The sequence below is a fragment of the Pinus tabuliformis genome, chromosome X (genome assembly GCF_031772625.1).
Source record: "Pinus tabuliformis cultivar Carrire ecotype Pingquan chromosome X, CPIR1, whole genome shotgun sequence".
Lineage (NCBI taxonomy): Eukaryota > Viridiplantae > Streptophyta > Pinopsida > Pinales > Pinaceae > Pinus > Pinus tabuliformis.
This window is the reverse complement of record NC_142308.1, coordinates 1,105,916,902-1,105,927,267: the sequence shown is the minus strand read 5'-3', so window position 1 is coordinate 1,105,927,267 and position 10,366 is coordinate 1,105,916,902. Positions and strand designations below refer to the sequence as shown.

Below are 10,366 nucleotides of genomic sequence, written 5' to 3'. Positions count from 1 at the left end.
CGAGCCTCTTTGGTTGTCTTTGCATCTGTAATGAGAGGAAGAATGTTGTTATCTACACATTCTTTTATGAGTTTCAATGTGAAGACATTGTTTTGCCTTTTTGTTTCCAAATCTTTCAAAAATATATCAAAAATTTCCTGTTGTGAGTTTGACCTTCTCAGCCTCTTCTTTTTCCCATTTGTTGAGCAATCATAGAATGCTGTTCAAAAAGCAAATCGACATAATAGACATAGTCTTTGCCTACAATAGGAATGCCTCTATGGTGGCTTCTTTGTTGCTTAGCTTCCACAAAAATAGACGGTGTACAAAGTTCTAATATCCCAAGGAAAGGCTTTGCTAAAAAAAGCTCGACTTTTCACACCTTTTCGTGCTTCGTCTTAACAAAAAATGATCGAATTTGCTCACGGATTTTCGTTCTTCGACCAAAAAGGCACAAATTTTTATGCTTCTGTCATGTCTCCACACATTCACCATAAAAAAAATAATGTTTAAACATACAAATATCAATTGAATTTAGTTTATACATACAAATATCAACATTGTTTTAAACCATCGAACTATATGTGCTTGTCATTTATATTTAAGGGCTTTTATACCAAGTGAATACATAATAGGTGATAGGGATATTCATTTAATGTTATTATTTAATGGAATCCCAGCTGTACACACAAAATATCTTTATTGTGATTACCGAGTTGTTAAACCTAGTTCTAATTCATTGAACTTGACCTCCCGAGCGATGGCGGGAGCAGGATTCTGGAGCCTTCTGTCCACTCTCCAGCTATTGGCTTCTCCTCGGGAAGATCTTCTCATCGATGATCCTCCGTGTACTGAGTTCATCTAACGACAGAATGGAAACCCTTATCTCCATTGTCAGCTAGACTGTGATGTATTTTCGGTGTTAAGTTTTCCGTTGGCAGAGCATTTAGGTTTCCGGCCCCAGGCTTCGGATTTAACCCAAGTTCGATTCTATCACTTTTGCATGATTGAAATTCTTCCTCATGCATTGTCATAGTCTTGCTTTGATGTTATTCTTGGCTCTCAGGTTCACGACGAGTCTTGTTGGTGCTTCATCGCTTTGAAGGAGATGCTTTGTGCTGCAGCCCTGGCCAGGTATAGTTTTTGGAGTTTGGTTTGAATGTCTTTGGCTGTATTTCATAACTATTGTTGCGTGTAACTAACTCTTATCTTTTGGATTGCTAGGTTTCGCCGGAGGTCTTCTAGCGGCTCGAGAATGGTGGAATGAAGCTTACCTCCCGGAATACTGCCAAAGGTTTCAGATTTGTTCTTTGTCCAGCCCCTGGGTATGTGAAAATTATTCCGGATTCTTCTAGTCTGGAGGCTTCATCTCTTGCGGAAGTGGTTTAACAGCCATCCGACTATATTTCTCTTAGTCTGTTCTATTTTTTTTCATAGGGTTTATATGTTCTTATCCTTATTTTTGGAAGTGATTTGGGGTTTTGACCCACGTTCCATCATTGCTACACTATATATGTAAATCTTTAATAGTTATTTTGTGGCTTAATCTAGACGTATCGTTTAGCCGAATTGCCGAATTGCCCCTTATTTCACTGGGGTTTCAGTTTTGGGAACAGATTTTTCCTAAATCCTGAATGATAAATTTGTTATTGTTATTTGCGTTGGTTGATAGCTCTGGTTTTTCCTTATTTTACTCGGGACAAATTTCCTTTTTTTTTTCAAATTAAGTAAAGAAAATATGGTTGGTTCCAGAACGAACTTCTTGTTTATCACTGGTATCCTCTTAGCATTTTAAGGTGTTGTAGAATCTACCTTTGTTACATTGTAATGTTTAGCTGTATGGTAGAAATATATATTTCTTTTTACTAGAACTGTAAATTCTTCCGTTCTTTAAGATGTTTTAACTCTGGAAATTCTTGTTCTCAGATCTTATATTGCCCTTAAGAGTATTTGCATGGTAAAACCTTAAAGAGTAATCATTTTAAAAGAACTCTGCTATTCTAATCAATAGATCTTACTAAGTTTTATTTAAAACTTACTAGTACTGTTGATTACTAGAATACAATTTATAAGTTCTATTAGTGGCCATTATGCCTTAACTGAACTAGTATATATATTCGTCTTCAAATAGTATACATATCTTTATTTTAACACTATAATTAACCTACAGAACGTTATGTATACTTATCTAATTCCAGTAATATTTACTGTGAGCTGTTTGAATCGAGATAGAGTATACTTATCTAATTCCAGTAATATTTACTGTGAGCTGTTTGAATCGAGATAGACTAAAAACACTGATTTTCCTCCCAACCATGAGACTCACTTTCAGGCCAAAGTCTCCCCAAGTTGTCACCCACGTGCAAACACGCATAATGTTTCCTGTGAGACTAACAGTCTTAACATTTTACGTCTATCTGGTTTTAATGAGACTTAGCTCTTGGAATATCTCTGACATATCAGCACATAAATATCTCATTTTCCTCTCCTCTTCTCTTCATCTCAAGTACCAAACCCTCTTATCTCTTTCCTTAGAAAATAAATCTACAAAGTACTAGTTAGAGATAGGTAACAGCCTATCATAACTACCTGACATGTGAGACTTACATGATTATCATTATGAAGAGATTTGTCTCGTGCATAATTTAATCAAAAAATAATAAATATAATCTATAAAATTAAATAGTAATATCTACTTTATTCATTGTAATAATTAAATATTTACAATCAATTAGGACATTACAGCTTAGACTTGACCCAAAAAAATATTACTTTGCTTAAAGAAAATTTCATGGAGCAGCTTTTCTCACCTACTTGCCTTTGACTTTAAACAGATAGGGTTTTGAAGACTTTAACTTCAGTCACACCCTTGGACCTAGGGCTTTGAAGACTTTAACTTCAGTCACACCCTTGGACCTTTGTTTCACCTTCGTGTTTCGTGCGAGAAAGAAAGCCTTGTTACCATGCATATTTGATGTTATGTTGTCAGCTCACTTCCCGATACTCCCCATATGCGTTGAGTCATCGATTTACCCTGTTTGTTATGTCTGTGTTGAGCATCACACTTGCTTTCTGAGTATGGGTGCGATGGTCGATGGCCAGTGAATTTCTTTTTTAATTACCGCTAGTTACCACCAGTTCCTCTTAATGTTGAGCTCCTCAGATTTCTGCGTTCAGGAAATTTGACGACACGTTGCTTTCTCTAGAATTTTATCTGACTTGGTGCTCACCGTGTTAAAAAAAATGAAACTTCTTTTTCCAGAAAGAAAAGCATTATATTTATATTAAGGAAATATATACATCATAATTTTGATGGGTCTTAAGAAAACAAGACCGCGACAGAGAGAGCCATTGTTTTAGGAGAAAACAGCATAGCATCATAGCTGTAGCATCACATAGAAACATATTGAAAACTTTGAGGAAAAGGTCATCACCACTATTGACTCATTGTGCATCAGGAATAGGAGAAGAAACCCACAACACATCTGATTACAACCTTCAGAATCAAAAAATATAAACTCTATACCCTTCAGACGTGCAACAGTCATGAGAAAGGAGGATAGAGTGCCGAGACAGAAGACAGCACATATTTGGAGGAAATGTTTGAGTCCTCAAAAATTTTTAAATTTCTCCATTTCCAGAGGCACCAGATTGTTGTGGGGAGGATTGGGCGTTTGATAGCATCCTGTCCTCCCCACCAGGCAAAGGCTGCATCAACAGAAGAGAAGTTAGGGAGCTGAAAGGAAAAAAACGAAGCAAGATCATACCAGATTTGTAGAGAGACCATGCAATTGAAGAACATATGGAAATTCGTTTCCTCCTCCATTTTGCAAAACACGCATCTGCTGGGGCCCTGCCAGGATCGCTTCCTCAAATTTTCCCAAGATAAATTCTTGTTGTAAAAGACAAGCCAGGAGAAAATGATCACTTTGAGGGGGCAGGCGAGCTTCCACCATAACACTGGGAAAATCTTTCTAACCGGCATGGTTTTTTTTTTTTAACAAATTAAAAAATGAAAACTACGGAGTAGAAATACTCCTTTCAATATTACTGAATAAAAATTACCGCTAGTTACCACCAGTTCCTCTTAATGTTGAGCTCCTCGTATTTCTGCGTTCGGGACAGTTGACGACACGTTACTTTCTCTAGAATTTTATGTGACTTGGTGCTCACCGTGTTAAAAAATGAAAACTATAGAGTAGAAATACTCCATTCTCCTTTCAATATTATCAAATAGTTAAATAAAATTACATAGAAGCATCAATAATAAATTGCTATAGTAAAATTGAACTATAAATCAATCAAACTCTACTAAAAACTAATGAACTGTAATACTTCGATGAAAAATTATAACACCTAACAAGTAAATAGAATTATATTCTCAAAGAGCACTGCAATTTTTTAGAACTCGGACAAATTCCACACAAGCTAACAAATATTGGAATCGAATAGATTGTTAATAGATAGCAGACGAATTATAGATTGCAAGAACCTTTATAGATTTTAGATTCAAATAATATACACCTAAAAATAGATTCGGAAAAGATCTTGATACAAACATACAGCGAAGCCAGTCCTATTGATTTTGGGCATTATAATCCGGGGGCCAAACGGGGATTTGTTTATTTGACTTGCTACTCATCTAATGCCTCTACTGTATGGTTTATTTGACTTGCCACTCATCTAATGCCTTTACCGTATATTTTAGAGGTGGTAGCTCCCATATTACTCCCGTAAAGCATTTTGGTAAAAACAACGATAAATATGAAATTAGATAAGGAGAGAGGGTCATTCTATAAAATCAAAACCTGAAACGCCTAATGGAGGGGAATGCAGAGTTCAGTAAATGTATTTTCATTTTGATCATCTAAATTTTAAAAATTTAGAGATAAAATCATGAAGGAAAAAATATATCAATAAAAAAATGTTTAAAGTTGTATTTGTTTAGTTAAGAGTTTGTTTTCTTTGGATGTAAGAAATCACGGGTCGAGATCCACATGGATCTGGCAAGTGTGAAAGTCTACCCCATATGAACAAACAATAAGATAATTATAGGTGTCATAGTTTTCTTTGAATAACCATGATGAAACAACCTACATTACCAAACAACATTGATGTTTGACAATTAAATTATAATATATTTTCCCACATTTAAGAGAAAAAAACTTTTAATGAATAAAACAATATGGTATTGTTGAAATAAAATAACACTTGAAATGCAATAAACAAAATAAATCTTCATTAATGTAAAATTGTTAAGATAAAATAATAACTGAATTAAAATAGCTTAATTAACTATTTTATTATAGATTTGTAATTAGTTAAATATTTAATTATAAATTTTTACTTGAATATTTGATATTTGATTTTATTTATCAATCAATTACTATGTATTATATATATTTTTAACTTTTATACTAAATTAAATAATTTAAAATTATATATATATATTCTCAAATGAATATAAAATTTAAAATTTGTAAGTGTAAAAAATTCCAATTACACTTAATAAATTCGTACGTGTAAAAAATACTAATTACACTTAATAACTGAACTGAGTTTCCAACAAACCTCGTAGAAGAATTTACGTTACAAATTATATCCTTAAAATTATAGTATACAAATATACTAACATATCAAACCTTTAAAAGTAAATACAATTTTAAAATAAACAAATAACCATACCATATAGTGATTTAACAATACACCTAAATATAATTAAAGAAATATATATTTCTTGAAAATATTAATGATAACTAGATATTGTTTTAAATATTTTACCTTTAATAATTATATGAAAAAATAATTCAATTTTATCATTTATAAACTATTATTTAAATTATTAAAAAAGTATTTTTCTAATAATTTATTTCAAAGAAAGTTATAAATAAATTTTTAATATTAAAAAGAAATAAGAAATTTAACAAAATTTAAACACCTTAACGTTCTAACAATATTTATATTTACATGGTCACTGTCACGCCCCTACACCTGCGGTAGTCTTCCAACCACTCGTAGCGAGGTGCGGCACCACTGAACGCTTTCTTTTTAACAATACTAACATTCGTGGACTACGCATACTCCAACATGAACTTACTTAGTTTATGTTTTTGCAACCGAATAAAACATTATCCTTTATACTTTAGTGAAGACCATTCTCAATTATTAACCATGAACAATAAACCGAGAACATCAACAATAAGCAAGTACAAAGGGAGGGGCAACTCCCAGAAAGTCTACCCGACAATTTTATTATCTCAAGAATATCAATTTACAACAGACTAGTGTGCCTTGCCAAACCAAGTCTACACTTAGTCAAATTTTACAAAAGACAGGCCACCTGCCTTTTACAACATCTTGTGCACCCTTGCACGAAGGGAGGTGCTCACCCGAGCCACCCAAGATCCCTTAGCCAAGTCCTACACAAAACTGCTCCTTAGAATTCACCCCGGACACGTTTGCCAACCTTCGACCTGTTCACTTTCCAAGTGTGCAACACCTTAAGAGATGAGCGCATGAGATATGCGCATCTCTCTTCTAATTCTGCGCACTTTTTAGAACTCCACGAAGTTGTGAGGAGTGAATGCGATGCCCCAAAATGACTCCATCACATGCTTATATATATGCATGTCTTGTTGGTGATACGTGGGGTGTGCAGCCTTAAGGCCGACCCCCAAAAGTCATAACAATGCGCCCTCCAAACATCTTGCAAGTCGGCTTGCAAGCCTTCGTTCCAACGCATATAAACTTCGGTTCATACTCCAAGTGTTGTCGCAAGTGTTCGTCCTTCGTCACATTTTCGTCGCACTTGTGGCGCCCGCCCGTCGCGTTTCTGCACGCTCGTCGCACCAACGTACACCCGCCGTGCCCGCGCGCCCGTCGCACCCGGCGCCCAACCGTGCCAAGTTTGCGAAGGTCTTACATTCTCCTCCACCTGAAATCGTTGTCGTCCTCGACAACATACCACCATCCATGATGTTGACTCCTCCACATAAGGCAAACATCACTGCAACATATGTAGAACCACTGTCTCCACCATGTCTCGGCCTGGTGACCAACTGCCACCAAGCTCACCATAATCCATGCTCAGGTCCAGGGAAACTCCATCCATCTCATCTGCAACATGTCACGATGCTTGATGCCAAGCCATCCCTGCATCATCATCATCATCGTTGTAACTCCATCACTCCAAATTGCCTCATACCAATCCTCTACATCAAGTCACTCTTCCAGGCCATTCCCATACATGTACTTTGAAAGTATGCATCCCATACTGCATCAAAGTCACCTGACCTCAGCTCCTCAATGCATTAGATCTTCTAAGTCCACCGTACATGAAGTCCCTAAAAGTCACAACAATCTCATGTCATCATGAGCTCCATGAGCCATCTCCAACCAACACCTCAGCAAGCATACAATATGCCTCAGCTCCCCATGTAGTAGGAATGCTCCATAGCTTCTCACAACTCCATCCAAGTAATCAACTCTCGATGTGCCCCATTCAGGTCCATGAAGTCCTCTTCATCATCTGCAATGTGCCATCCTCAAGTCTCCACTCTTATCAACTCTTGATGTGCCCCATTCAGGTCCATGAAGCCTTCTTCATCATCTGCAATGTGCCATCCTCAAGACCCCATGTCACACTAGCAAGTCCTCCTGCATAACATTCCTGCCCTAGCACTCCTCTTTGGATGTCCCTTGACACCTCTACAAGTGCTTCCACACAATGTCCTTGCATAGGTCTGCCATGCTCCATGTCTTCAAGTCTCCAACCTGATGTCCATGACTAAGTTGCCCACACATCACAACATCTGGCCATCCCATCCAAGTCTTAAATTTTCGGTTTAATGAACTCGGTCACCCAACCATCTCATCATCATGTCATGAGTCCCTTCATCATAGCTCTTCCACCAAAGTGTCCACCAAGACTACCTCTTGGTCTCGGCCATGAGAAGTCCACCCAAGCATCATCAACCCCAAGAGGGTGCCCTCTAATTTGTCCATGAGTCATGTCGGGCACTTAGCCAATTCTCCATGTGGCTAAAGCATGACTCAATCCTCCACAACGATCATCAAGTTCCACCCTTGTCCCGGGTTCTTGCACCTTCCATCACAAGGTCACAAGTAGCCCCAACAAGCTCTGCAACGGTTGACAATCCTTGCTCTTTCATACAAGGTTCCATCATAGTCATCCATGGTAAGATGTCCCCTTGTCTTGGCAAATTGACTTTGCCCTCTCCTGCACACGGCCCATCTCCCAAATGTCCAAATGAAACACAAGTATCATCACTTATTTCGTCATCATGAGGCTCCTCCATGTGAGTGACCTCATCCATACATGTTGACAAACTGTACGATCCTGGTTCAACTTGATCAGCGTCAAGTTTATCCTCCATCATGTTCAAGTCTGCAACATCTTCCTCTATCACGGCTTCCTCTTCCTTGTTGGCACAATCTGCAACTTCACCTTGCTCCATTGCCCAACCGGGTTGAAGAAGTTCTTTCTCAGCTTCAGCCTCCTTCTTCAAGGCTATGAGATGCCTCACTTCCTTCTGTCTTATCTCGAGCTCCTTGAATTCTGCTTCAATCAATTCTCCTTCCTTTGCAAGTCGAAGAGCTTCCCCCATATCAGGAACCCCTTCCTTAACCAAGGCACGGAGAGCATCCCTTGTTTCAAACATCCTTTTGCCACATTCTACAAATCTTTGTGTTACTCTTTCTGACTCTTCAAGTAGACTCCTTCTGAATTCTTTGAAGGATGACTGCAAGATAGACATCTTCACCTGCAACCTGAACCGGCCCTTGTCTCACTTCGTGTGAAATGGTCTCCTTCACCTGCAAGTATCCTTGTCACTGTCACGAGCAACCTTTGCTCACCAGCTCCAACCAAGCTCTGATACCAACTGTCACGCCCCTACACCTGTGGTAGTCTTCCAACCGCTTGTAGCGAGGTGCGGCACCACTGAACGCTTTCTTTTTAAAAATACTAACATTCGTGGACTACGCCTACTCCAACATGAACTTACTTAGTTTATGTTTTTGCAACCCAATAAAACATTATCCTTTATACTTCTTCAAGTAGACTCCTTCTGAATTCTTTGAAGGATGACTGCAAGATAGACATCTTCACCTGCAACCTGAACCGGCCCTTGTCTCACTTCGTGTGAAATGGTCTCCTTCACCTGCAAGTATCCTTGTCACTGTCACGAGCAACCTTTGCTCACCAGCTCCAACCAAGCTCTGATACCAACTGTCACGCCCCTACACCTGTGGTAGTCTTCCAACCGCTTGTAGCGAGGTGCGGCACCACTGAACGCTTTCTTTTTAAAAATACTAACATTCGTGGACTACGCCTACTCCAACATGAACTTACTTAGTTTATGTTTTTGCAACCCAATAAAACATTATCCTTTATACTTTAGTGAAGACCATTCTCAATTATTAACCATGAACAATAAACTGAGAACATCAACAATAAGTGAGTACAAAGGGAGGGGCAACTCCCAGAAAGTTTGCCCGACAATTTTATTATCTCAAGAATATCAATTTACAACAGACTAGTGTGCCTTGCCAAACCAAGTCTACACTTAGTCAAATTTTACAAAATACAGGCCACTTGCCTTTTACAACATCTTGTGCACCCTTGCACGAAGGGAGGTGCTCACCCGAGCCACCCAAGATCCCTTAGCCAAGTCCTACACAAAACTGCTCTTTAGAATTCACCCCGGACACGTTTGCCAACCTTCGACCTGATCACTTTCCAAGTGTGCAACACCTTAAGAGATGAGCGCATGAGATATGCGCATCTCTCTTCTAATTCTGTGCACTTTTTAGAACTCCACGAAGTTGTGAGGAGTGAATGCGATGCCCCAAAATGACTCCATCACATGCTTATATATACGCATGTCTTGTTGGTGATACCTGGGGTGTGCAGCCTTAAGGCCGACCCCCAAAAGTCATAACAAGCGCCCTCGAAACATCTTGCAAGTCGGCTTGCGATCCTTCGTTCCAACGCTTATAAACTTCGGTTCATACTCCAAGTGTTGTCGCAAGTGTTTTTCCTTCGTCACATTTTCGTCGCACTTGTGGCGCCCGCCCGTTGCGTTTTTGCACGCTTGTCGCACCAATGTACACCTGCCGTGCCTGCGCGCCCGTCGCACCCGGCGCCCAACTGTGCCAAGTTTGCGAAGGTCTTACAGTTACAGTTGAAATGTTAACATATTAAGATTAAGATTGAGATTGCGATTAAGATTAAGATATCCTAATATTATATTTGGCTAAGAGTTCATGCTTATTGGATTTAAGGAAATTGGTTAATGGCCGAAGACCCACTAGTGAAAGCTTCTCGCCTTCCTAACCACCAGTGGGTAATTCTAGGTGCGCTAGC

At 38.6% G+C, this 10,366-nt stretch overlaps 1 long non-coding RNA gene across 1 annotated transcript; it reads left to right on the top strand.

The window, feature by feature from the left end:
- The first annotated feature begins 662 nt into the window (after window positions 1-662).
- Window positions 663-1,634, top strand: LOC149143682 (uncharacterized). The gene is made up of 2 exons (XR_016264928.1): window positions 663-1,113; window positions 1,204-1,634. It is a non-coding gene; the product is annotated as an uncharacterized LOC149143682 (long non-coding RNA).
- Window positions 1,635-10,366: the final 8,732 nt, after the last annotated feature.